Source organism: Oncorhynchus keta, chromosome 34 (assembly GCF_023373465.1).
Source record: "Oncorhynchus keta strain PuntledgeMale-10-30-2019 chromosome 34, Oket_V2, whole genome shotgun sequence".
NCBI classification, from domain to species: Eukaryota; Metazoa; Chordata; class Actinopteri; order Salmoniformes; family Salmonidae; genus Oncorhynchus; species Oncorhynchus keta.
This window is the reverse complement of record NC_068454.1, coordinates 38,734,146-38,756,750: the sequence shown is the minus strand read 5'-3', so window position 1 is coordinate 38,756,750 and position 22,605 is coordinate 38,734,146. Positions and strand designations below refer to the sequence as shown.

The window sequence follows — 22,605 nt, the reverse complement described above, 5'->3', positions numbered from 1 at the left end:
TGTAGCAAGTCGTCACACATCAGCCCTGCAAAAAAAAATAGATAACAGGGCACTTTGTGCCAGCCCTGAAAGAAACCACTGACCTGTGTCCACTGGCGTGTTCCGACTCCTCTGGCCCCCTTTCTTAACGTGACACTTGGGAGCAAAATCTAAATGAAGCACTTACAATGAAGTGAAACATAATAAATGATAGGCTTTAGTCCACTGACTTGCTGCGACCCCAGTACTCTGAGGGCATGAGAACCTGGTGAGAGGGAGGGAGAGGGAGACACACAGAGACTTGTAAATTTCCCAGCCCTGACAGCCACTGCCGGTATCATATGCTTTATTGTTAAATGACAATATTTAACTCTCCCTCTCCCTTCCTTTATTGTTAAACGACAATAGGTGCCTCTCTTTAACTCTCCCTCTCCCTTCCCTCCTTCTCTCTCTTATTCACCCTAGCCACACAAAGACTCATTAGTTGCTGCCGGCTGAAAGGCTGGAGCCTGACTGGAGCAGAGGGAGGCAGCCTGTGAGATCACATGGGTGGTATGTCTGAGAGAGAGTCAGGCGTGCCTCTGCTCCTGCTGTCTGCAGATCATTTTACCAGCATGAGCCAGGGAGGGAAGAGAGAGAGAGAGAAAGAGAGAGATAGAAAGAGAGAAAGAGAGAGAGAGAGATGCTGAAGAAGCGAGAATGGTGAAGGGGAGGGGGAGGGGGAAGAGAGTTAGAGCGAGTGAGTGAGTGAGAGAATAAAGAGGAGAGAGAGAGGGGCAGGGAGAGGAAGAGAAAGATTTGATTTCAGGCACAGCAGAATAACCCAGTCCGATGAATGGGGCACAAGGCTTAAAACCGCAGGAGAAAACATTGTGTGGTTCACAACATCGACATTAGAAGCAAAATCTCCAAGTAGTGACAAATCCAGCATGAGAACATTCTTTGTGCTTATTTTAAGTCTTCTTTCCACCAAAAAAAATGATGTATGCCTCAGACAAAAGGGAATTGCCACATACAAGCTAATTAAACTTAAGTTACCATCATAGGGATCACAGTGAATGCTACAGTATATGACCCACAGCCTGTATATCTATGAAATAGTTATCCCCATTGAAGTGATTACAGTACAACCACTTCCTATCCCAGGAAGTCCTGGTGATTGGAAGTGAGGCCATGGCCAGTGAAGTGAAAGAGAAATGATATAATTCTCACACTCAATTAAAGCACTGCACTTCCTCCAATAGCTTTGGCCTAATCTACTGCTTTACAGCCAGCAGGGAAATAGAATCAACGCTGGAGCAGTGCTGTATTAAGGAGCATGGCACAATCACTAACGTGGCTGATTGCAGACAAAAGACAAACATACAGAGCCAAAGTTACAACAAAGGTCATTAAATCTACTTCATTACACGCACAAACACATTCTATTTACTCCTCTGCTGAAGAAATGTGTATTCCAAGATGAAGACATGTAACAAATTGTGCCAGTGCCTTATACACAGTGCATAATGTACATTAAATCCACCAGTGCATCTGTCAAATGCCGATGTTTAGTGAGCAGTTTCAGTGTGACGAGCATGTTTTTTGACAGTGTGACGGGATTACATTGTTTTATTGATGAACCATTAAAACCCAACTGCCATTCCTCCCAGGTAGCGGCAGTCTGCTGCTTCACATGTGTCCTCGCTGAACCTACTGAACTTTCCCTTGACAGAGATTCTGCTGCCCTCCTCCTACCCTCTCCTCTCCTCCTCCCAGAGGACTTATCTTCCACTCTGCTGTGACAAGTAGCCTAAATCAAGTCCTGGCACAGGATGAACTCACCAACCAGAAACAGACCATTACAGCATCTACAGTGAGGCATGTCACCTTTACACTTTGACCTACGGCTCTTCGACATGAACCACGATGTTTGAGTCATATAGCTATTATACAGGGACTGAAGAGGACCTCTGTTGACAGGAGGCTACAGTTGATCCCTATGTTGATTAGTCCTCTATGCCAAAACAGTTCATAATTGAAACCAGACCCTGGTCACTGTGTTGCCTTGGGTCGGGTTTTCGAGCCTATTTGTTGATCCCTTTGTGTTACAGTAGATCCCTTTGTGTTACAGTAGATCCCTTTGTGTTACAGTAGATCCCTTTGTGTTACAGTAGATCCCTTTGTGTTAACTAGCATATGTTTTCTGTAACACATCCTTTATGAGACCATATTAGTCTGAAGGAGGTTTTTATACATTGTAAAAGCAGCGAGAAGACATTGTGGCCTTTAAGAGACGTGGCTGCTTTGGTGCAAGTGATTAACATACCAGCCACAGTGCACATTGTGAACAAGCCCAACGGTTATGCATATTGATAGCGATCTGTGAGCTGCTGAGCTCTCCAACACAAGATTAGAGTAAATCAACTCAAGCTGGACCAGATGTATCAAAAGACATGCAAGTTTAATGTCATTCTTTCAGCATTGCTCTAATGCTTCAATAACAGTGGATACTTCAATGACAGTAGGTTAGGCATAGTGAGTTGGTGACATTTATGAATGATAAATAGCACACAGCATAAACATCTAGTGAGAATATATAGTGTATTCAATATGTATTCAGACCCCTTTACTTTTTCCACATTGTGTTACGTTACAGCCTTATTCTAAAATGGATTCAAACTAAATGTTTTCCTCAATCTACACACAATACCCCATAATGAAAAGAAAAAGTGAAAACAGGTTTGAAAAATGTATAAATAAAAAAATAAAAATGTATTTACATGATTATTCAGACCCTTTGCTTTGAGACTCGAAATTGAGCTCGGGTGCATCGTGTTTCTATTGATCATCCTTGAGATGCTTCTACAACTTGATTGGAGTCCACCTGTGGTAAATTCAATTGATTGGACATGATTTGGTAAGATCCCACAGTTAACGGTACATGTCAGAGCAAAAAATAAGCCACGAGGTCGAAAGGATTGTCTGTAGAGCTCCGAGACAGGATTATGTGGAGGCACAGATCAAGGGAAGGGTAACAAAACATGTCTGCAGCATTGAAGGTCCCCAAGAACAGAGGGGCCTCCATCATTCTTCAATGGAAGAAGTTTAGAACCACCAAGACTCTTCCTAGAGCTGGCGACCCGGCTGAACTGAGCAATCGGGGGAGAAGGGCCTTGGTCAGGTAGGTGACCAAGAACCCAATGGTCACTCTGACAAAACTCCAGAGTTCCTCTGTGCAGATGGGAGAACCTTCCAGGAGGACAACCGTCTCTGCAGCACTCCACCAATCAGGCCTTAATGGTAGAGTGACCAGACATAAACCACTACTCAGTAAAAGGCACATGAAAGCCCGTTTGGAGTTTGCCAAAAGGCACTTAAAGACTTTTAGACCATGAGAAACAAGATGATTTGGTCTGATGAAACCAAGATCGAACTCTTGGCCTGAATGCTAAGCATCATGCCTGGAGGAAACCTGGCACCATCCCTACGGTGAAGCATGGTGGCGGCAGCATCATGCTGTGCGAATGTTTTTCAGCGGCAGGGACTGGGAGACTAGTCAGGATCGAGGGAAAGATGAACGGCGCAAGGTACAGAGAGATCGTTGATGAAGTACTGAGCGCTGTGGACCAGGTTCTCAGACTGGGGCGAAGGTTCACCGTCCAACAGGACAATGACCATAAGCACAAACCCAAGACAATGCTGGAGTGGCTTGGGGACATGTCTCTGAATGTCAGGGTCTTGAGAGGGTCTTGAAACCGATCAAACATCTCTGGAGAGACATGGTAATAGCTGTGCAGTGACACTCCCAATCCAACCTGATAGTGCTTGAGAGCATCTGCAGAGAAGAATGGGAGAAACTCCCCAAATGCAGGTGTGCCAAGCTTGTAGCATCATACCCAAGAAGACTTGAGGCTATAATCGCTGCCAAAGGTGCTTCAACAAAGTACTGAGTAAAGGGTATGAATACTTATGTAAATATGATATTTCAGCTTTCCTTTTTTTTAACCTTTTTTTGCATTGTCATTATGGGGTATTGTGTGTAGATTGATTAAATCATTTTTTCCCCTATCAATTTTGGAATAAGGTTGTAATGTAACAAAATATCAAGGGTTCTGAATACTTTCCGAATGCACCGTACACTGAACAAAAATATAAATGCAACATGTAAAGTGTTGGTCCCATGTTTTATGCACATTTTGTTTTACATCCCTGTTAGTGAGCATTTCTCATTTGCCAAGATAAGATGTCTGTAATAAAGCCCATTTTGTGGGGAAAAACATATTCTTATTGGCTGGGCCTGGCTCCCCACTGGGTGGGCCTATGCCCTCCAAGGCCCAGCTATGGCTACACCCCTGCACAGTCATGTCCAATCCATATATTAAGTCCTAATGACATTTATTTAAATTGACTGATTTCCTAATATGAAATGTAGCTCAGTCAATTCTTAGTAACTGTTGCATGTTGCGTTTATATTTTTATTCAGTATACTTTTACTCTGTACTATTTTCCCCTTACTTCTTCCCTACCTTAAATATCCATCATTTTCTAAATGGAATGCAGTACCTTATCTGTATTCTGTTGTATCATTCTCTTATGGGTATCACATACTTTATGCAGCTACATTACATAAAAATGCAAAATATAAGCTAGAGAGATGGCATTTTGTTACAAACACTACCATTGCACCACGGCTATTGACCTATATTGTCTGATTTACAATGGGAGTTTTGATTTTGATGAAGCAAGTTTGTGACAGCAGGCATGAAAATAAACATACAAAAAAATATATTTTAATAATCTGTGCCCAAGCTGTACTGTTGTATTGAGGTCATATGCTAATGACATGTCTGACCCAGAATGCTCAGTCAAGACATGATATTAGAAAATAGGAAATATAATTGAAGAAACATTTTGAAATAAATATATTTACTATATCTCATGCATTGGTGAATAACTAATAATTACTGTCCCAGAGTCATATTTCCTCCATAAACACATCCCTGTTTTTCATCATAAACACAGGGTCAAATAGGCATTTGTGTAATTATCTTAAATCTTGAAGCCGACATTGTGTGGATTGGCTGAGCTGTGACTGAGATTGTATCTGATTAATATGTGTTATCCTGCACATAGTTTTTAAAGCCTACATGCACATCACCACCTCGAGTTTGTGCTTCTTGCTGATTGTTTTAAACTAATCAAGGGCTGAAGAAGCATTAGCAGGAGCCCATATTTCAGGTTTTACTCTATTGAAAATCATATGCACAGTCTCTCTAGATCCCTTGACAGTGTAGTAGTGGTGATGCTGTTACATAGGTGATTTAAATATTGACTGGCTTTCATCAAGCTGCCCACTCAAGAAAAAGCTTCAAATTGGTTCAGGTTATCAGTCAACCTACCAGGCTAGTTACAAACAGCACAGGAATTAAATCATCAACATGTATGTGTCACGCCCTGACCTTAGAGAGACGTTTTATTTCTCTACTTGGTAAGGTCAGGGTGTGATGTGGGGTGGGCATTCTATGTTTTGTATTTCGCCGAGTGTGGTTCCCAATCCGAGGCAGCTGTCGATCGTTGTCTCTGATTGGGAATCATACTTAGGTAGCCTTTTTTCCTCACTTATGTTGTGGGATCTTGTTTTTGTACAGCTCTTGTAGCCTACGGAACGGTACGTTCGTTTTGGTTTCACTTTGTTATTTTGTTGCTGGTTCTCATTGAAATAAATATGATGACCACAAATTACGCTGCGCCTTGGTCCCCTTCAAACAACGTACGTTACAGTATCGATCAAATCTTTACTAATTCTGCAGAAATGTTCTTTCAAGCAGTATTCCGAAATCCATCGGATGTAGTGATCACAATATAGTAGCCATATCTATGAAAACCAAAGTTCCAAAGGCTGGACCTAATATAGTGTATAAGAGGTCATACAATACATTTTGTAGTGATTCCTATGTTGTTGATGTAAATAATATTTTGGGGTCTGTGGTGTGTAATGAGTAGCAACCAGACGCTGCACTTCTATGAAATTGCTTATTCCAGTTACACTTAAGCATTCACCCATTAAGAAAATGACTGTAAAAATGGTTAAATCCCTGTGGATTGATGAGGAATTTAAAAGATGGTATGTATGAGAGGGATGAGGCAAAAGGAATGGCAAACAAGTCTAGCTGCACAACTGATTTGCAAGTGTACTTAAAATTGAGAATTCATGTGACTAAACTGGATAAAAAGAGAAGAAACTATACTACGAAAAACAAAGATAAATGATAGCAAATGAAAGCTTTGGAGCGCCTTAAATGAATTTTTGGGCAAACTCACTCTATCATTCATTGAATCAGATGGCTCATTCATCACAAAACCCACTAATATTGCAAATCACTTGAATGATTTTTTCATTGGCAAGATTAGCAAACTTAGTCATGACATACCAGCAACAAACTCTGACACTACACATCCAAGTATAAATTAACTAATTATGAAAGACAAGCATTGTAATTTTGAATTCCGTAAAGTGAGTGTGGAAGAGGATGAAAAACGTATTGCTGTCTAACAGCAATGACAAGCCACCAGGGTCTGACAACTGGGAATATTACTGAGGATATTAGTGGACAATATTGCCACTCCAAATTTGTCATATCTTTAATCTAAGCCTACTAGAAAGTGTGTGCCCTCAGGCCTGGAGGGAAGCAAAAGTAATTCCGCTACCCAAGAATAGTAAAGCCCCTTTACCGGCTCAAATAGGCGACCAATCAGCCTGTTACCAACCCTTAGTAAACGTTTGGGAAAAACTGTGTTTGACCAGATACAATGCTATTTTACTGTAAAATAAATTGACAACAAACTTTCAGCACGCTTATAGGGAAGAATATTCAACAAGCACTTACACTAATGACCAATGATTGGCTGAGAGAAATTGTTGATAAAAAAGATTGTTAGACTTCAATACGGCTGTTGACATTATCAATCACAATCTGCTGATGGAAAAACATGTGTTGTGGCTTTACACCCCCTGCTAGATTGTGGATAAAGAGTTACCTGAATAAACAGAACACAGAGGGTGTTCTTTAATGGAAGAATCTCCAACATAATCCAGGTAGAATCAGGAATTCCCCAGGGCAGCTGTCTAGGCCTCTTACTTTTTAAAATATTTACTAATGACATGCCAATGGCCTTGAGTAAAGCCAGTGTCTATGTATGTGGATGACTCAATACTATAATCCCTGCAAAACTTAACAAAGAGCTGTAGTTAGTTTCAGAATGGGTGGCAAGGAATAAGTTAGTCCTACATATTTCAAAAACTAAAAGCATTGTATTTAGGACAAATCATTCACTAAACCCTAAACCTCAACTAAAACAATAACTTGCAATAAATAACGTGGATAATGAGCAAATTGAGGTGACTAAACTGCTTGGAGTAGCCCTGGATTGTAAACTGTCATGGTCCAAACATGTTGATACAACAGTAGCTAACAAGCGGTGCTCTGACTTTTTAACAACACTATCAACAAGGCAAGTCCTACAGGTACTAACTAGTTTTGTCGCAACAATTGGTTCAGAACAGGACAGCACGGCTGGCCCTTAAACGTACACAGGGGGCTAACATTAATAACGTGCATGTCAATCGCTCATGGCTCAAAGTGGAGGAGAAAATGACTTCATCACTACTTGTTTTTGTAAGTGTTGACATGCTGAATGCCACGAGGTGCCTGTTTAAACTACTAGCACACAGCTCAGACACCCATGCATACCCCACAAGACATGCCACCAGAGGTCTCTTCACAATCACCAAGTTAAGAACAGACTGTGAGGCGCACAGTACTACAAAGAGCCATGGCTACATAACTCTATTCCACATCAGGTAACTGATGTAAGTAGTAGAATCAGATTTTAAAACAGATAAAAATACACCTTATGGAACAGCAGGGACTGTGAAGAGAAACACACAGGCACAGACACACAAACATACACGGATAAGACATGCACTCTACACACACCTACACATGGATTTTGTATTGTAGATATTGGATCGTAGAGTAGTGGCCTGAGAGAACGCAATTGATGTGTTGTGAAAATTAATGTCATGTAATATTTGAAATTGTATATAACTGGCTTAATGTTGCTGGACCCCAGGAAGAGTAGCTGCTGACTTGTGAGCAGCTAATGGGGATCCCTAATAAATACAAATACAATACAATACAATAGGAGCAACCTGGTCTCAGAGCATTTTGTATTATTCTGTACATAAATCTGTGACACTCAATTTAGTATATGATATGTTACGTTTGGTATGGTTACATAAGACAAATGGTTATGTAAGGTAAAAACGAAAGGAAGGTGGTTGGTCGGGGTGGATGGGTAGGCATATAACGCAAATGTCTAACAGCTCAAAGGATGCAAGTTTGAATCTCATCACAGACAACGGTTATCATTTTAGCTAATTAGCAAATGTTCAACTACTTGCTACTTTGCAACTACTTAGCATGTCAGCTAACCCTTCCCCTAACCTTAACCATTTACCCTAACTACTAAACTTAACACTAACCCCTAGCCTCGCTAATGTTAGTGAGCTAGCTAACGTTAGCCACCTAGCTAGAATTCGTAACATATACATTTAGCAAATTCAAAACATATTGTACGTTTAGCAAATTCGTAACATATAATACAAATTGTCATGCTAAACATATCATATGAAATGGGTGATGGACATCCACAAATTAATACATACCATACGAAACTCAACATGCCTCGGATTTACGTTCAGAATAATATGAAATGCTCTGAGACCAGGTTGATAATGGACATTGGTGCAGGGAGTGGGCAATGTATTTCTGATATTGTGAAGCTAGAGACAAGGGAACCGACTATAGACACCACAGCCTACATTCCAAATGAAACCCTATTCCCTACATAGTGCACTACTTTCTATGAGGGCCCATAGGAATTAGGGTGTAATTTGGGACATATTCCTGTCGCTCTCTCTCCCTCTCTGAAGCCTGGGGAGAGGACCTCGCCAGTCTCAGCTAACACTCAATATGGCGTCTCATTCCAAAGTGCTAGTGTTTTAATTGTCATCATACAGCACTGTGCAAACATCCACGCAACCCAGATGGCTAGGCTGATTTTTGTCTAGTGGGAGATTCAGCTATATGCCAATAGGCAGACTGTCTGGGCGACTATAGGGCCATTAAAGCCATACAATGAGATTGCACAGTGAAGAAGAAGAACCCTAAACCACTAAAGATCTTCTGCCATGTTAGCAGTCCGAGGTTGGGCTTAACCTCATAAATCACTGGTGTGAGGCACGGCCATAAACAGCAACCTTTAGAGGCAGGCAGGGTCTCAGCTGGGCTCCCTGAGGAGAAGCTGTGGCCTGGATGATTATAGATCTACAGATGATGTCGATGGAGGATTCCTGCAACCGATGGCGGAGGGAACATAAACACAACGTTGATGGATTTCACATTCAATGCCACTGTTTAAAAATAAATTATACATGAAAAGGCCACAGAGGAATATGTTTGGTGAGGGGGTCAGAGGGGACTCGCTCTCTCTCTCATAATCATGGGTTCAGGAATAACAGAATGCTCAAGGCAATTTTGTCAAAATTTAGTTATTGACATAGCCTTGTTCTGTTCAATTTTCTCCTCTATATAGTACTCTAAATACCCAAATTCATGTTGTTAAATTCAAAAGAATACAAGATAGAAAAATTGTTGACACCATTCAAATCAATGAGGGTTCGGAACTTTAAAGCCAATTATCTCAGAATCATCTTTTGCAGATAGAACCTTATAGTCCCAAGCTTCCCAAGCTTTCTGTATATCAATCCGCACACAAAATCGAATGACGTGCACTTGCATACTTAACTATGAAATAATTAAATATGGTGGAGAGGGCATATTTATATTCAAACACTCAACGTTTCTGAGGCACCAATAACACAATAATATAATCTACATCTTACTCATCCATGATCAGATCAGATCATGGTCAAATTAAATTGAGAGGAGAACAAAGAGTCCAAGAGAATTGGAAAGTCACATGCACAAGGAACCATACACCAATTAAACACAAAGGAATCCATTTAAGGAAATGTAGCACATCTACAGACTTATGCAAATCAGACATTTTCGAAATGCGCTCTGTACATTTGTTAACTTGCAGCTGCCTGAGGCTGTAGACTGCTCCACACACATGAAAGGAAAGGAGGGAGTCAGACCAGCCCACTGCTGTACACGGAGGGAGCTTGCCTGCCTGCTGCAGCTAGCACAGGGACCATTGATCTATCTTCCCCTCCTCACAGAACAATAGAGGAAACGCCAGCGCTGTCTTTTATCAATGCAGGTCCAGGGATAAGTGAGATAGAGGCTAATGCCAAGCATTAGGATGTTTAGGGTGATATTATATCAAACTGGGCTGCTCTGTTCCATTTCATAACATCGATAATGCATCGACATACAACTCCAAATAAGATTAGTTCAGAGTTGCTAAGGGGGATGTTGTCATTACAATTCAATGATGGGTAAATAAAATAACATTATGTTGTATGCACCCAATATGGTTGGTTATTGTTTGGTTATTTTCAAAGGCAATTTGTGTATAAAAAAAGCAGGTCATTTTATTATTTACATTTCCTCTTTTAAACATTACATTTATAAAATGTTACAGTATTACTAAAAAGGCAAAAATTGATACTTTTGTGTTGATTTGATGCTTGCAAGAAGCAGCACATGAATTCATCTGACATTAGTCCGACAACATACACTGAGTATAGAAAACATTAAGAACACCTGCTTTTTCCATGACAGGTGAATCCAGGTGAAAGCTATGATCCCTCATTAATGTCACTTGTTAAATCCACTCCAATCAGTGTAGATGAAGGGGAGGAAACAGGTTAAAGAAGGATTTTTAAGCCTTGAGACAATTGAGACAGGAATTGTGTATGTGTGCCATTCAGAGGGTGAATGGGCAAGACAAAATATTGAAGTGCCAGGCGCATCGGTTTGTGTCAAGAACTGCAACGCTGCTGGGTTTTTCACACTCAAACAATTTCCTGCATGAATCAAGAATGGTCCACCACCCAAAGGACAGTTGGGAAGCATTGGAGTCAACATTGGGGGGGGGGGGCACTCAATATTAGGAAGGTGTTCACTGTATATCAATCCCTTTTGTCTGCCATAATTAGTCAACCGAATGATGCAAAAACAGCTAAACTTGTTGGTGTAATTCCAGTCATGCACTGTGGAGGCATAATGGGGTACTTTCACCCTAGTTGTCAATCACAATCCTCAGCCAAATTATTCATAAAAGCATATTTTATTTATGGTTGCATTTTCCCAAGCTACCTAAAAGTTTGCATAAGCCCTAGCTCTGGCAGAGAGAGAACTGCCAAGGCACCTCACAGAGACATAGATGCTTTCATCTCTCATACAAGCAGAGGGAGCCAAGGTGGTGTTTGTCCATGTTAGGCAGACATTCTTATGATTTATATATAGTATTATCTGTTGAGATCTTCAAGCATTTTCACATGCAAAACATTAGCTCTGTTATTTGGGAAAATTCATGAAGCAGGTTATACTGTAGTTGTAGGTGGACAGTGGAAATCTAATTGTATTCATCTGAAATGAGAGAGCAAGAAATAAAGATTTCAACTTGAAGATGTATTTTATTTGTACTATGATTAATCTAAATAGAGCAAATGAAAACATATCGCCTTTGTAGGCTAAAAACGATATGCAGCTCTCACATTTCGGAGGCTAAATTTAGCCTAATTAACTAACTTCATCCTAACGGATACGGACTCCCGCAAGCCGCCTCGGAGATAGAAAGAGAGTCATCACCACCAGACAAACTCAGTTATCCATAAACAAAACATCATCATTTTACTCACATGATTTTCTTTGTCACTAGAATATCTACTGTAAATGAAAATCGAATACAGTCCATGAATGCAAAAATTTGATCATATAGTTATACTGACATAAATATAATGATTGTTTTAATTATGTGGTTACATTAAATCAACCCTTGGTGATTCACACATTTACTGTAAAAAAAATAATTTGACAGTATTACATTATTTCTGACTAATGATCTGACAAAATAAAAACATATACCACAATGGTAGTCAATTTACCAAAGAGTTTTTCGCCACATTAAAACTGGTTGCCATAGTGATGGCAGGCATAATGAGCAGATTAACTGCATGCTGGAAATCATTTGTTGAGAATTTATTCAGAGGAATGTGACATCCCCAAACTCGTAGGACTAGGAAAAGGGGTGCTCTTAATTTTCCATGGAATCAAAACAAATTGAGAAAAATTCACTTCCAAACGAAAACAAGTCTTGATAAGTATGCAGGCCCATTACCAATGAGAGTACATCAAATGAGATAGCATAATTATGGTTATAGGTTAAAGTTGGCATAATTATGGTACTGTATCTATCACATTCAGAGTTACTAACAGTAGTAAAATGCAGGATTTCCAGGGCAATATGTTTATGTGGGCTGGGCTCCAGCAACTAACTGTTAATGTCAGATCCTAGTCATTTATTTCCAGTGACACAAAATAAACTACAAGACGTAGGTAGACTGGGACAGTAACCGAAAGGTTGCTGGATCAAAACCCCGAGCTGACAAGGTAAAAATATGTCATTCTGCCCCTGAGCAAGCCAGTTTACCCACTGTTCCCCGGGCGCCGAAGACGTGGATGTCGATTAAGGCAGCCCCCCGCACCTCTCTGATTCAGAGGGGTTGGCTTAAATGCGGAAGACACATTTCAGTTGAATACATTCAGTTGGACAACTGACTAGGTAGCCCCCTTTCCCTTTCCTTATAAATAGAACCATCACTTTAATAAAATGGAGGGGAAAAAAACCATTTCAAGTCATCCTATAATAAGCAGGAGAGAGAAAGCACTTTCCACATTGGTGTCATGGCAACATCTCATGGGAGCCAGCCAAACCCTGAACAACCTCGCTAGCCTGCACAGAGCCAGACCAAAGACCCTCAAGGACTCGTCACATCATAGACATTAAGATTAGAAACCAACATTCCTTCTGAGAGTGAGACAATTATTCTGTTGATATGAGTTGATATTTGTGCTGTTTGACTTCATTCAATACTGGAATACATATTAAGTCGATAAAATGGATTGACATGGTCTTCCATTTGCAAGAGGGGTGTTACATTTGGTTGAGACATTAAAGCCTTCAGGTGAGAAAGAAAATAAGAATATCATAAAATCATTGTTTCTCCAAGATAGATTTTTTTTAAATAGTGTAATTGTTTTTTTTGTGATTTTGTTCCCTGAACAATAAACAGACACTGTCCTGTTCAGCCTACAGACATGCTTCCTACAGGGCAGAACATTCCAACTGATAAACAAGATGTGAACCGGTGATCTAAAGCACAAGCTACTCCCTACCCAAAACAATCTTCTAGCTTGACCTTTTTGCCCGTTTTACAAGTCACTATGAATGGAGCTGCAGGTCAACTTTAAAGCCAAGCATGAATCCCTGTCATTTCCACATAAAAGGATGCCAAATTGATTTGGCGCTGAATGTGAACCTCCGTATGAAGACTACTCACACGCGCAGGAGTCATGCAGGGAGATTCTACTCTGTACGGTTATCTTTAAAAGCCGTGCCACCTTCCCTGTGAATCTCTAATGGACACCATTCAATGTGACAGAGCCCAAGCCATCTGTGCTACAATATGGTATAGCAACACATGGCAGATTCAATGTACCAGATTAATGATCCAGCCTAGCACCCAGTAAATACATTTAGTGAATGTTTCAATGTCCCCTAACTATGTCACATGTACTAATTCAATTATATTGCTGACCGATTGGATATACAAACAGATGGATCAGGGAGGACAAAATTCACAGCCAAGGTAAGAGAAGGAGCTCCACTCTTGCCTCACATATATCAATCTCTTTGCTGGAATGTGTGTGTGTGTGTGTGTGTGTGTGTGTGTGTGTGTGTGTGTGTGTGTGTGTGTGTGTGTGTGTGTGTGTGTGTGTGTGTGTGTGTGTGTGTGTGTGTGTGTGTGTGTGTGTGTGTGTGTGTGTGTGTGTGTGTGTGTGTGTGTGTGTGTGTGTGTGTGTGTGTGCTGCACATTGCTGTCTCAGTGGCTCCTTCCTGTTTGACAAAAGAGGATGGTTGAGGGACAACAAAGAGGGTAGTGCTGGATAATGAGGCACGTTGCCATATTCAAACCCAGTTCACTGCTTTATTGGCACAGCGTGCCTTCCCAGCTGCTGCCAATGCAGACATCCAATTACATGACCTTTGCCATCTAACCCATTTTGATAAGGCATTGAATAATCAGCCTTGCAATTATACCTCAAATCTAATGCTATTTTTCGTTTTTTAAAACAACTAATTGACCGACGCCGATTAAAATATTGAAATTCTATTTTGCTTTTTTTCTGAGCTCAATGCGCAGTTTCTCTAGAGATTAATCAGATCAAGCCTGAACAAGGCGATGTATGAGTTATAGTTTCCAACAGGCCAATATTCTACATAGTATAGTGCAGAAAACGTGGTAATTGACTACAATGCCCATAATCCATTGCATTCCTACTTGTCCGGTCTGTGTGGCAACGGAGAGAAGAGAGAAGAACGTGAGATTGAGAGGGATAGAGAGCAATTGCTTCGCGAGGTAACTCTACCTGAAAATACATGATCTAAGTGATTGATAGTTGGTATTCAGCAGTCATAAAAGTATACCTCATTTACTTGGAAGAACTACAAACATTTTGATTTTGTCAGCATAGGTAGCAGCTCTATAGAGACGAAATGATGACCTGGAATGAAATAATAGTATAATAGTCATAAAATAAAACGAATGTAATATACACAACAACTGAAATATTTTAGTAAAGTAATGTAAATAAATGATGGTTAATGAGCCAAAAAAAGTATCAAAACTGAACCGACCGCAAAAAGCACAGATTTTTTGGTCTTTTAAAATGGCACTCATCATACTGACGTATACTACTGCTTGGTAAAGCCTGTATTGTGTCTGTTGAAGAAAATAAAGGCACATCCACCATCAAGGACTACCTTTTCAGCCTATTATCAACAAGGCCCTATAATGTAGGCCACTGGGTGTTTCCCCGCATCAAAAGCCATTGGGAAATGATTTCATGTACTGTAGATTCTGACACATTGCAGCATGTATTGAGTACCTAATGTCTTATTATAATCTCATAATGATCATGACTGAATAACAGCCAACATGCACATATCATAGATGTTACAATGTGTTTTGTATTCATTTAACATACCAGAAGCTGTGCCTTGTCTAACAATTCCTGACTACTGTTCCGTTGTTTCTACTTCATAACCAGTCACTGTTGAGTAGACACTGTAACACAGTTCTCTCTCTGAATATCAAGATCAAATCTTAAGATAGCTTGTTGAGATATTTTGTAGCAAAACTGCAACAGCTGTGCAAAGCTTTTAATTGATTCTCAGAGCCAATGAATTCTACCAAAGGCAGGTGGCATCACATTTCTGCATTCCACGGAAACACATGACATGTTAGGCAGTATAAATGAGAGATACAATATACTTAGCTAGTCTTACCTTAAATAAAAGATGTAGGTATGCTGTAGCAAATTGTCTCTATTCTGTGGAAGAAAATAAATGAATTTAGATGTAAATGAGCCTAGAGTCAACTATTATTTCCAGAGGCAGTGCCACATAAAAATCAGGTTGAAAGTGACTATAAAATATAACCACCAATGAACTCAAGGTGATACAGGAAATAGAGAATACGGTGCTTTACATCTTTTTTTCACTGGGAAGGTCTGTAAAGATTGACCCGTTGAAAATTATGTGTTTTTCATTATTCCTTTGAATAATAGTCACAGCAACGTTAAAAATAACTACTGTAAATGAATAAATTGCTCAGTTAAAAATGGAAAATGTATCTTGTCATGCCAGCAAGCTCTGTTATAGGAAAGAATATACTGATATACACTGATGTGTGTTGATTAAAATCATGGTAGTAGCCGATTGGCAGTGCTCTTTCTGCACTCACCCTCTCAGTAAGAGAGAGAAAGGGAGTAGAGTGTGCACTATGCCTGACACAGATACATGTTCTCCAGGAGGACTCTGCAAAGAGCCAGCCTCTCCCAAATCTCACTGCACTGCATGGGAGCATTTTAGCTACTTGGGTTCACATGTGTATGTACAGATATTAATAACACACACAGGCATGCATTTCAACGCGCGCGCACGCACGCCCACGCACGCACGCGCGCACACACACCACACACACACACACACACACACACACACACGATATTCAATTATATGCCCCAATATATACACAGATTATACTGTCAATGAAAACTGCAAACAAACACATGATTTAACTCTATGCCAGATTGATAAGGATAATTGAGGTTCAAGTTGCGGCACTTACCATTCATTTCATGTTTCAGCCGTTGCAACGCCTGCTTGTTCAATGACGTCCCTCTCTCTGAGTAACCTAATTAAGCATCTAAATTATACGTGTTTTTTTTTGTTTTTTTTAGAATGTCATTCACTCCATTCATAAAAAAGCTTTTTTAGGCGCACACTATTTAAGACTTGTCTACCTGGCACAGTCGTGTCACATCCACAGTGCACATTCATAGGCAGTTCTTCCGGTTTCTCTTGGAACAATGGTGCAGCATCGGTCTGACAGACACATCAGCAACGTGACTTCCCTTAACCAATCATTTCACATGGTTTAAGGAATCAGGAATCGTCCTCTCAAACCTTTGTACACGGTTTTGTCTACTTTAGGCAAAGCTGGGAAGACAATGTGCATCAATGCTAGCAACTATAGCCAATGGCAATATGGCGTTTATACACTCAACTTGGATACAATTGTATATTTTATAGTCAACGGTGTCGAACTTGGCGTATGCATAACTTCGTCCCACGGAAGTGTCTGGGAATGGGATTAGTTTATAAATGACAATTAAAAAGAATCACATGGTGTTGTTCTCCTACCACATTTAATTTCAATGTAAAGTATTCATAAATAACCTATGAATATAGTCACTACCATCGTCTCTGTTTTTTGTTATTGACAAAACATTGTAGGGGGGTGGGGTACAATTAGCTATTTTTTACATTCAGCATCATTCTGTCAAGGGAAATGTAGTATTCTTTCTAACAAAGATATGTGTATATTTCAGGATGTTGCATATCCCTGAAATAATGAAAAGGTTTGGAAACATAGCTTGTCCCCAAAAAAGTGGTATGTTGGCACAATTTACCCCGGTATGGGGTAAATTTAGCCACGGGACAGGGTAAGTTAAGCCACCTACAAATTTCTGTACTTAATGAAATATTACCACTACCTTTTTAAAACCATGTCTATCTTTATTTCTCAAACTCAATTCAACACAACCCCAATCGCGTTTTGTCTTTTAATAATTTTAAGCATCTTTTAAATCTGCACTATGTAACCTTTGGGGTGACCCAACCAAATTAAAATAGAAATGTGAGTTATAGATCTGTCATTCCCATTGAAAGCAAGTCTAAGAAGCGGAGGATATGTTCTATGTGCACTATTTCTATGCTTCCTGTTCTTAACTTTCGTTTTTGCTTTTACTTTCGGTTTTGTCCACCATCTTAAAACAGCTGAAAATACAATATTTTTGGTTATTGAAAATATATTTCACAGAGGTTTAGATGGTACAATGATTCTCAACACTATTTATTGCTTGTTTTGTCAAACTGAAATTAGATGGACTATTAGAATTTTAGGAAAATGGGGGAGAGATTTCTGCATATTAACACAGGCTTAACACCTTACAAACGCTTTTTAAAATCACTTTTAGCATTGGCCCTATCGTTACCTCATATCCCAGTGATAATCCCTTGCATTACCCCTGGGATGAAAACACTTCAATTTGCTATACTCGCCATTGCCTCAACAGGCCCCAAGGCAAACATTTTGACTATATTAGCCCACACAGCTACAAGGATGCACTTCCATGCTAGGTTTAGGACCTCATATTGAAGCTTTTAGAGACCCCCAACTGATGTATAGAACAATGATCTACTTTGGTTTAGATACAAGCATCATGAAACCTCTAACACAATACATTAATTTGTGTTGGTAAAACCCGTTTTTTCGGACCTAACTTGCGTACCACTTTTTCTATATGGTTTCTTCCCTCACAGACTCCATAAAATGATGGCATCTTCCTAAATATTTGGTCAAATTAATTTTGTGTATGGTTTCCTAGAAACAAAGGTGGCTCAATTTACCGGACTCTCCCCTATTAGTATACAGTACATAGACCTAGAAAGAAATGTTTCTATAGTCTACACCAACATTGTGTGTGTACACTATGTTAAGTTTTTGGGAAATTATCAAAACCATAATCCTTGTGTTTACCACCATGATTTGCCTTGACTTAAGTTTCTGACTGTTGCAGATTGCTGAAGTACACTCCCATCTAGTGGATACTATATGAAGATACATTACTTTCTCAACAAAGTGTGAGAGATGTTTACCACAGTATTGCAAACCCTCTATTGATCAATTCCACCCAGGCCTATGGAAGAAGGGACTCAGAAGACCGACTTCTTTGAGATCCTAAGTCAAAGACGGTACACGTGTGCAGTAGCCTGTGTATTTCAGTGCATTGCAGTAGCCTGTGCATTAGGTAGACACCCACGTTCTATGTACACAATGCTCTCTCTAACACCATGGCAGCTGGGTGGGGGATGTGCTTCTCTGAAAGAACAGTAGATGATGCTAGTAGTTCACTTGCAGCAGGGATGTGTAGAAATACACAATATGCTACGGTACTCATTCATTATGCAGTGATCATTATTTTTTTAAATGTTTTCCTTATTTTACACATTCTCATTTACAGCAACGACCTGGGGAATAGTTACATTTTCAGTACTGTTTCCTGTACTATTGTAGAAAGAGCAATTCATCTACAAGAGGCCTGAATAGACAATACACGTATCATTCACTGTAAATTACCAATTAACATCCAATTGGTTTGGACTATTTGTGTATTATGAACTACATTATTACATTGTGTAAGTTCATTGTTTCAATTGGATGAATCCTGTAGTCGTAAATGGTTTAAATGAGGGAAAACCATAAGGGAACCAGTGTCATCCCACTACTCAGATGTAATGTGTAATTCTCTGACACAGATGAAACCGTGTCTGGGTAGTAGATTATATTGTAGAAGAGGTTTGGGTTATTACTGTAACTAACATGCTATTGGCCATTTCACTGTCACTGCATTCTCCCAGCACTGTCATTGGGCTAAACAAGCCCCCCCCCATCTAATCATTCCAGCCTCCATAACTCATTTACATTGGCACTCAAGTGAGTCTGCAGGAATTGTTAAAAATACTTTTTTGTGATACATTGCAGTGACTACAGTATGAATTGTGTGAAGATCTACCATTATATAATAGCGTGTTTTATTAGTACTACCAGAGAAAAAAAACTATTTACTCTACTACTTAGATTAATGAAGTGAACTAAATGTTTTATATTCATGTTGTGTTTTGTAATTCCCTCGTCCTTGTTTTATTCAGGGTGACTATTTGTTTTTGGCATCTCCATTAGAATGTATCTGAAGAATTTCCTCTGTAATGCTTATTAGCCCCTGGCACATTACAAAATCGTATAATTATAACCAATGTGTTTATATTCTATGATAAACAAGGTGCTCATTATTGACTTCATTAATTTCAAAGTTTGAGACAATAATGGCAGCTGTGCTATTGTGACTAATGGTGAAAAGTCTGTGTTTGCCTGTTAAAGCCGTGTTTAGTAGTATCTTAATTGTCTTTGGTCGAGCTGCCTCCGGGGTGTGTAACACAAGCATTCTGAATAGATAGAGGATCCAGCTCAATGTGACACCCTGCTCTGGCCTGTCCTGAATTATGCAACCATCTCAAGTGAACTGAGGATATCTGGTGTCCTTCCATCACCGTTGTATTTTGGAGACATGTGTCATGGATGAAACCTCTCTTCAGTCACAGCAAGCAATGTCTACATTTAGGGAACATTTAAAAGTTAGGGTTTTAAAGTCATGCTGCGAGTTACGAAGTGGTCAAGTTGAAACGTTAACACTGAAGTATGAAATGTGGTGTAAAAAAAAGAGTTTTGAACACAGTAGAATTTCAGTGTGTGCGTGTCTGTGTGTGTGTGTGCTCCTCAGAGGTCTTAATGTCCAAAGCCAGTCAGTTACCCCAGTCTGTTGAAAGAGACCTCTCAGGCTTCAAAGAAAGTGGAACCCTGTGGAGTGTATTGAGCTGTGTCCTCCCTCCCCATACATGTAGCCTGTGTACTTGGACCAGGCCGATACAGTTTCCCAACGGTGGAAATTCAATCAACCTGCGTATCAACCTGCATAAGTGAGAGGAGCCCCGACCACAAACGCTCTCGTCTCTCTCCAAACCACAAGTGGCCACTGCCTCTTAGGGCTGGGAATTGCCAGGGACCTCATGATACAATATTATCATGACACTTCGGTGCCGATACGATATATATTGCGATTCTCACGATTCTATATGTATTGTGATTTTATTGCGATCCAATGTTCCAAACATATTGCTCACCATATGTTTGCTGCAGAGGCACAGGTGAGTTTGTTTTGGTGCAGGTACAGCCAACTATTGCAACTATACGATATATTGTCAAAAGTAATATCCCAAAATGTAACTGCATAGTCTCCCCCCCACATCACTACTGCCTATAATACACCGGCTAAAGGGAGAACTCCAAGTCAACAAGAAGAGAAGGGAGGTTAGGTATTTCAGAGGTAAGACTGAAGAGTCCGCCGCAAACTGTGAGTATGTTGTTCTCTCATGTTATCAAAACACGTGTATTTTTATTTATTCCATTTATGTAGATGGAGATATGGCATTTGGATCATTTTGAAGAAAAGCTTTGTGTAACTTGAGATGCATGGATTGTATGTCTCTAGAGCAGGTCTCAATTGAAATGCACTCGTAAAATAAATAGAGACAAAGTGGAGTTCTGAATGAATTTGTCTCAATACAAGTGCACCATTTCTTTCTGTGACACCATAAACATTTACGGGAGTGTGTAATTTACATGCATAAAAGCAGCAGGCCCACTGTTACCGAGTGATAGTCCAGCTCTTTTTTTTCCTATAAACCATCATTATAGCTAACCTAACGTAGTAGGAGTAAAAGCAATGCCTGAAACTAGATCAAATCAAATTCAAATCAAATTTATTTATATAGCCCTTCGTACATCAGCTGATATCTCAAAGTGCTGTACAGAAACCCAGCCTAAAACCCCAAGCAGCAAGCAATGCAGGTGTTGAAGCACATTGGCTAGGAAAAACTCCCTAGAAAGGCCAAAACCTAGGAAGAAACCTAGAGAGGAACCAGGCTATGAGGGGTGGCCAGTCCTCTTCTGGCTGTGCCAGGTGGAGATTATAACAGAACATGGCCAAGATGTTCAAATGTTCATAAATGACTAGCATGGTCAAATAATAGGTCTGGGACAGGTAGCACGTCCGGTGAACAGGTCAGGATTCCATAGCCGCAGGAAGAACAGTTGAAACTGGAACAGCAGCACGGCCAGGTGGACTGGGGACAGCAAGGAGTCATCATGCCAGGTAGTCCTGAGGCATGGTCCTAGGGCTCAGGTCCTCCGAGAGAGAGAAAGAAAGAGAGAGAGAGAGAATTAGAGAGAGCATACTTAAATTCACACAGGACACCAGATAAGACAGGAAAAGTACTCCAGATATAACAAACTGACCCTAGCCTCCCGACACATAAACTACTGCAGCATAAATACTGGAGGCTGAGATAGGAGGGGCCAGGAGACACTGTGGCCCCATCCGATGATACCCTCGGACAGGGCCAAACAAGAAGGATATAACCCCACCTACTTTGCAAAATCACAGCCCCCACACCACTAGAGGGATATCTTCAATCACCAACTTACCATCCTGAGACAAGGCCGAGTATAGCCCACAAAGATCTCCGCCACGGCACAACCCAGGGGGGGGGGCGCCAACCCAGACAGGAAGATCACATCAGTGACTCAACCCACTCAAGTGACGCACCCCTCCTAGGGACGGCATGAAAGAGCACCAGTAAGCCAGTGACTCAGCCCCTGTAATATGGTTAGAGGCAGAGAATCCCAGTGGAGAGAGGGGAACCGGCCAGGCAGAGACAGCAAGGGCGGTTCGCTGCTCCAGAGCCTTTCCGTTCACCTTCACACTCCTGGGCCAGACTACACTCAATCATATGACCCACTGAATAGATGAGTCTTCAGTAAAGACTTAACGGTTGAGACCGAGTTCGCTTCTCTCACATGGGTAGGCAGACCATTCCATATAAATGGAGCTCTATAGGAGAAAGCCCTGCCTCCAGCTGTTTGCTTAGAAATTCTAGGGACAATTAGGAAGCCTGCGTCTTGTGACCATAGCGTACGTGTAGGCATGTACGGCAGGACCAAATCAGAGAGATAGGTAGGAGCAAGCCCATGTAATGCTTTGTAGGTTAGCAGTAAAACCTTGAAATCAGCCCTTGCCTTGACAGGAAGCCATTGTAGGGAGGCTAGCACTGGAGTAATATGATCAAAAAACGGTCAGGGGAGGT

The 22,605-nt window shown here is 40.4% G+C and overlaps 1 protein-coding gene across 2 annotated transcripts in view; it reads right to left on the bottom strand.

Annotated features, from left to right (window-relative positions):
* The window catches only part of LOC118367103 (cysteine/serine-rich nuclear protein 3-like), a 33,343-nt gene extending 16,710 nt beyond the window's left edge, over positions 1-16,633 (bottom strand). The window contains exons 1-2 of one of the 2 annotated variants that reach the window (XM_035750145.2): positions 16,409-16,633; positions 15,565-15,608 (exon numbers count right to left, since the gene is read on the bottom strand). The gene's annotated coding sequence lies outside the window, so the exon portion shown is untranslated. Of the gene's footprint in view, positions 1-83; positions 556-15,564; positions 15,609-16,408 lie in introns of those variants that run through there. The other variant, XM_035750146.2, reaches the window with a different exon arrangement.
* Between the last annotated feature and the right edge of the window lie 5,972 nt (positions 16,634-22,605).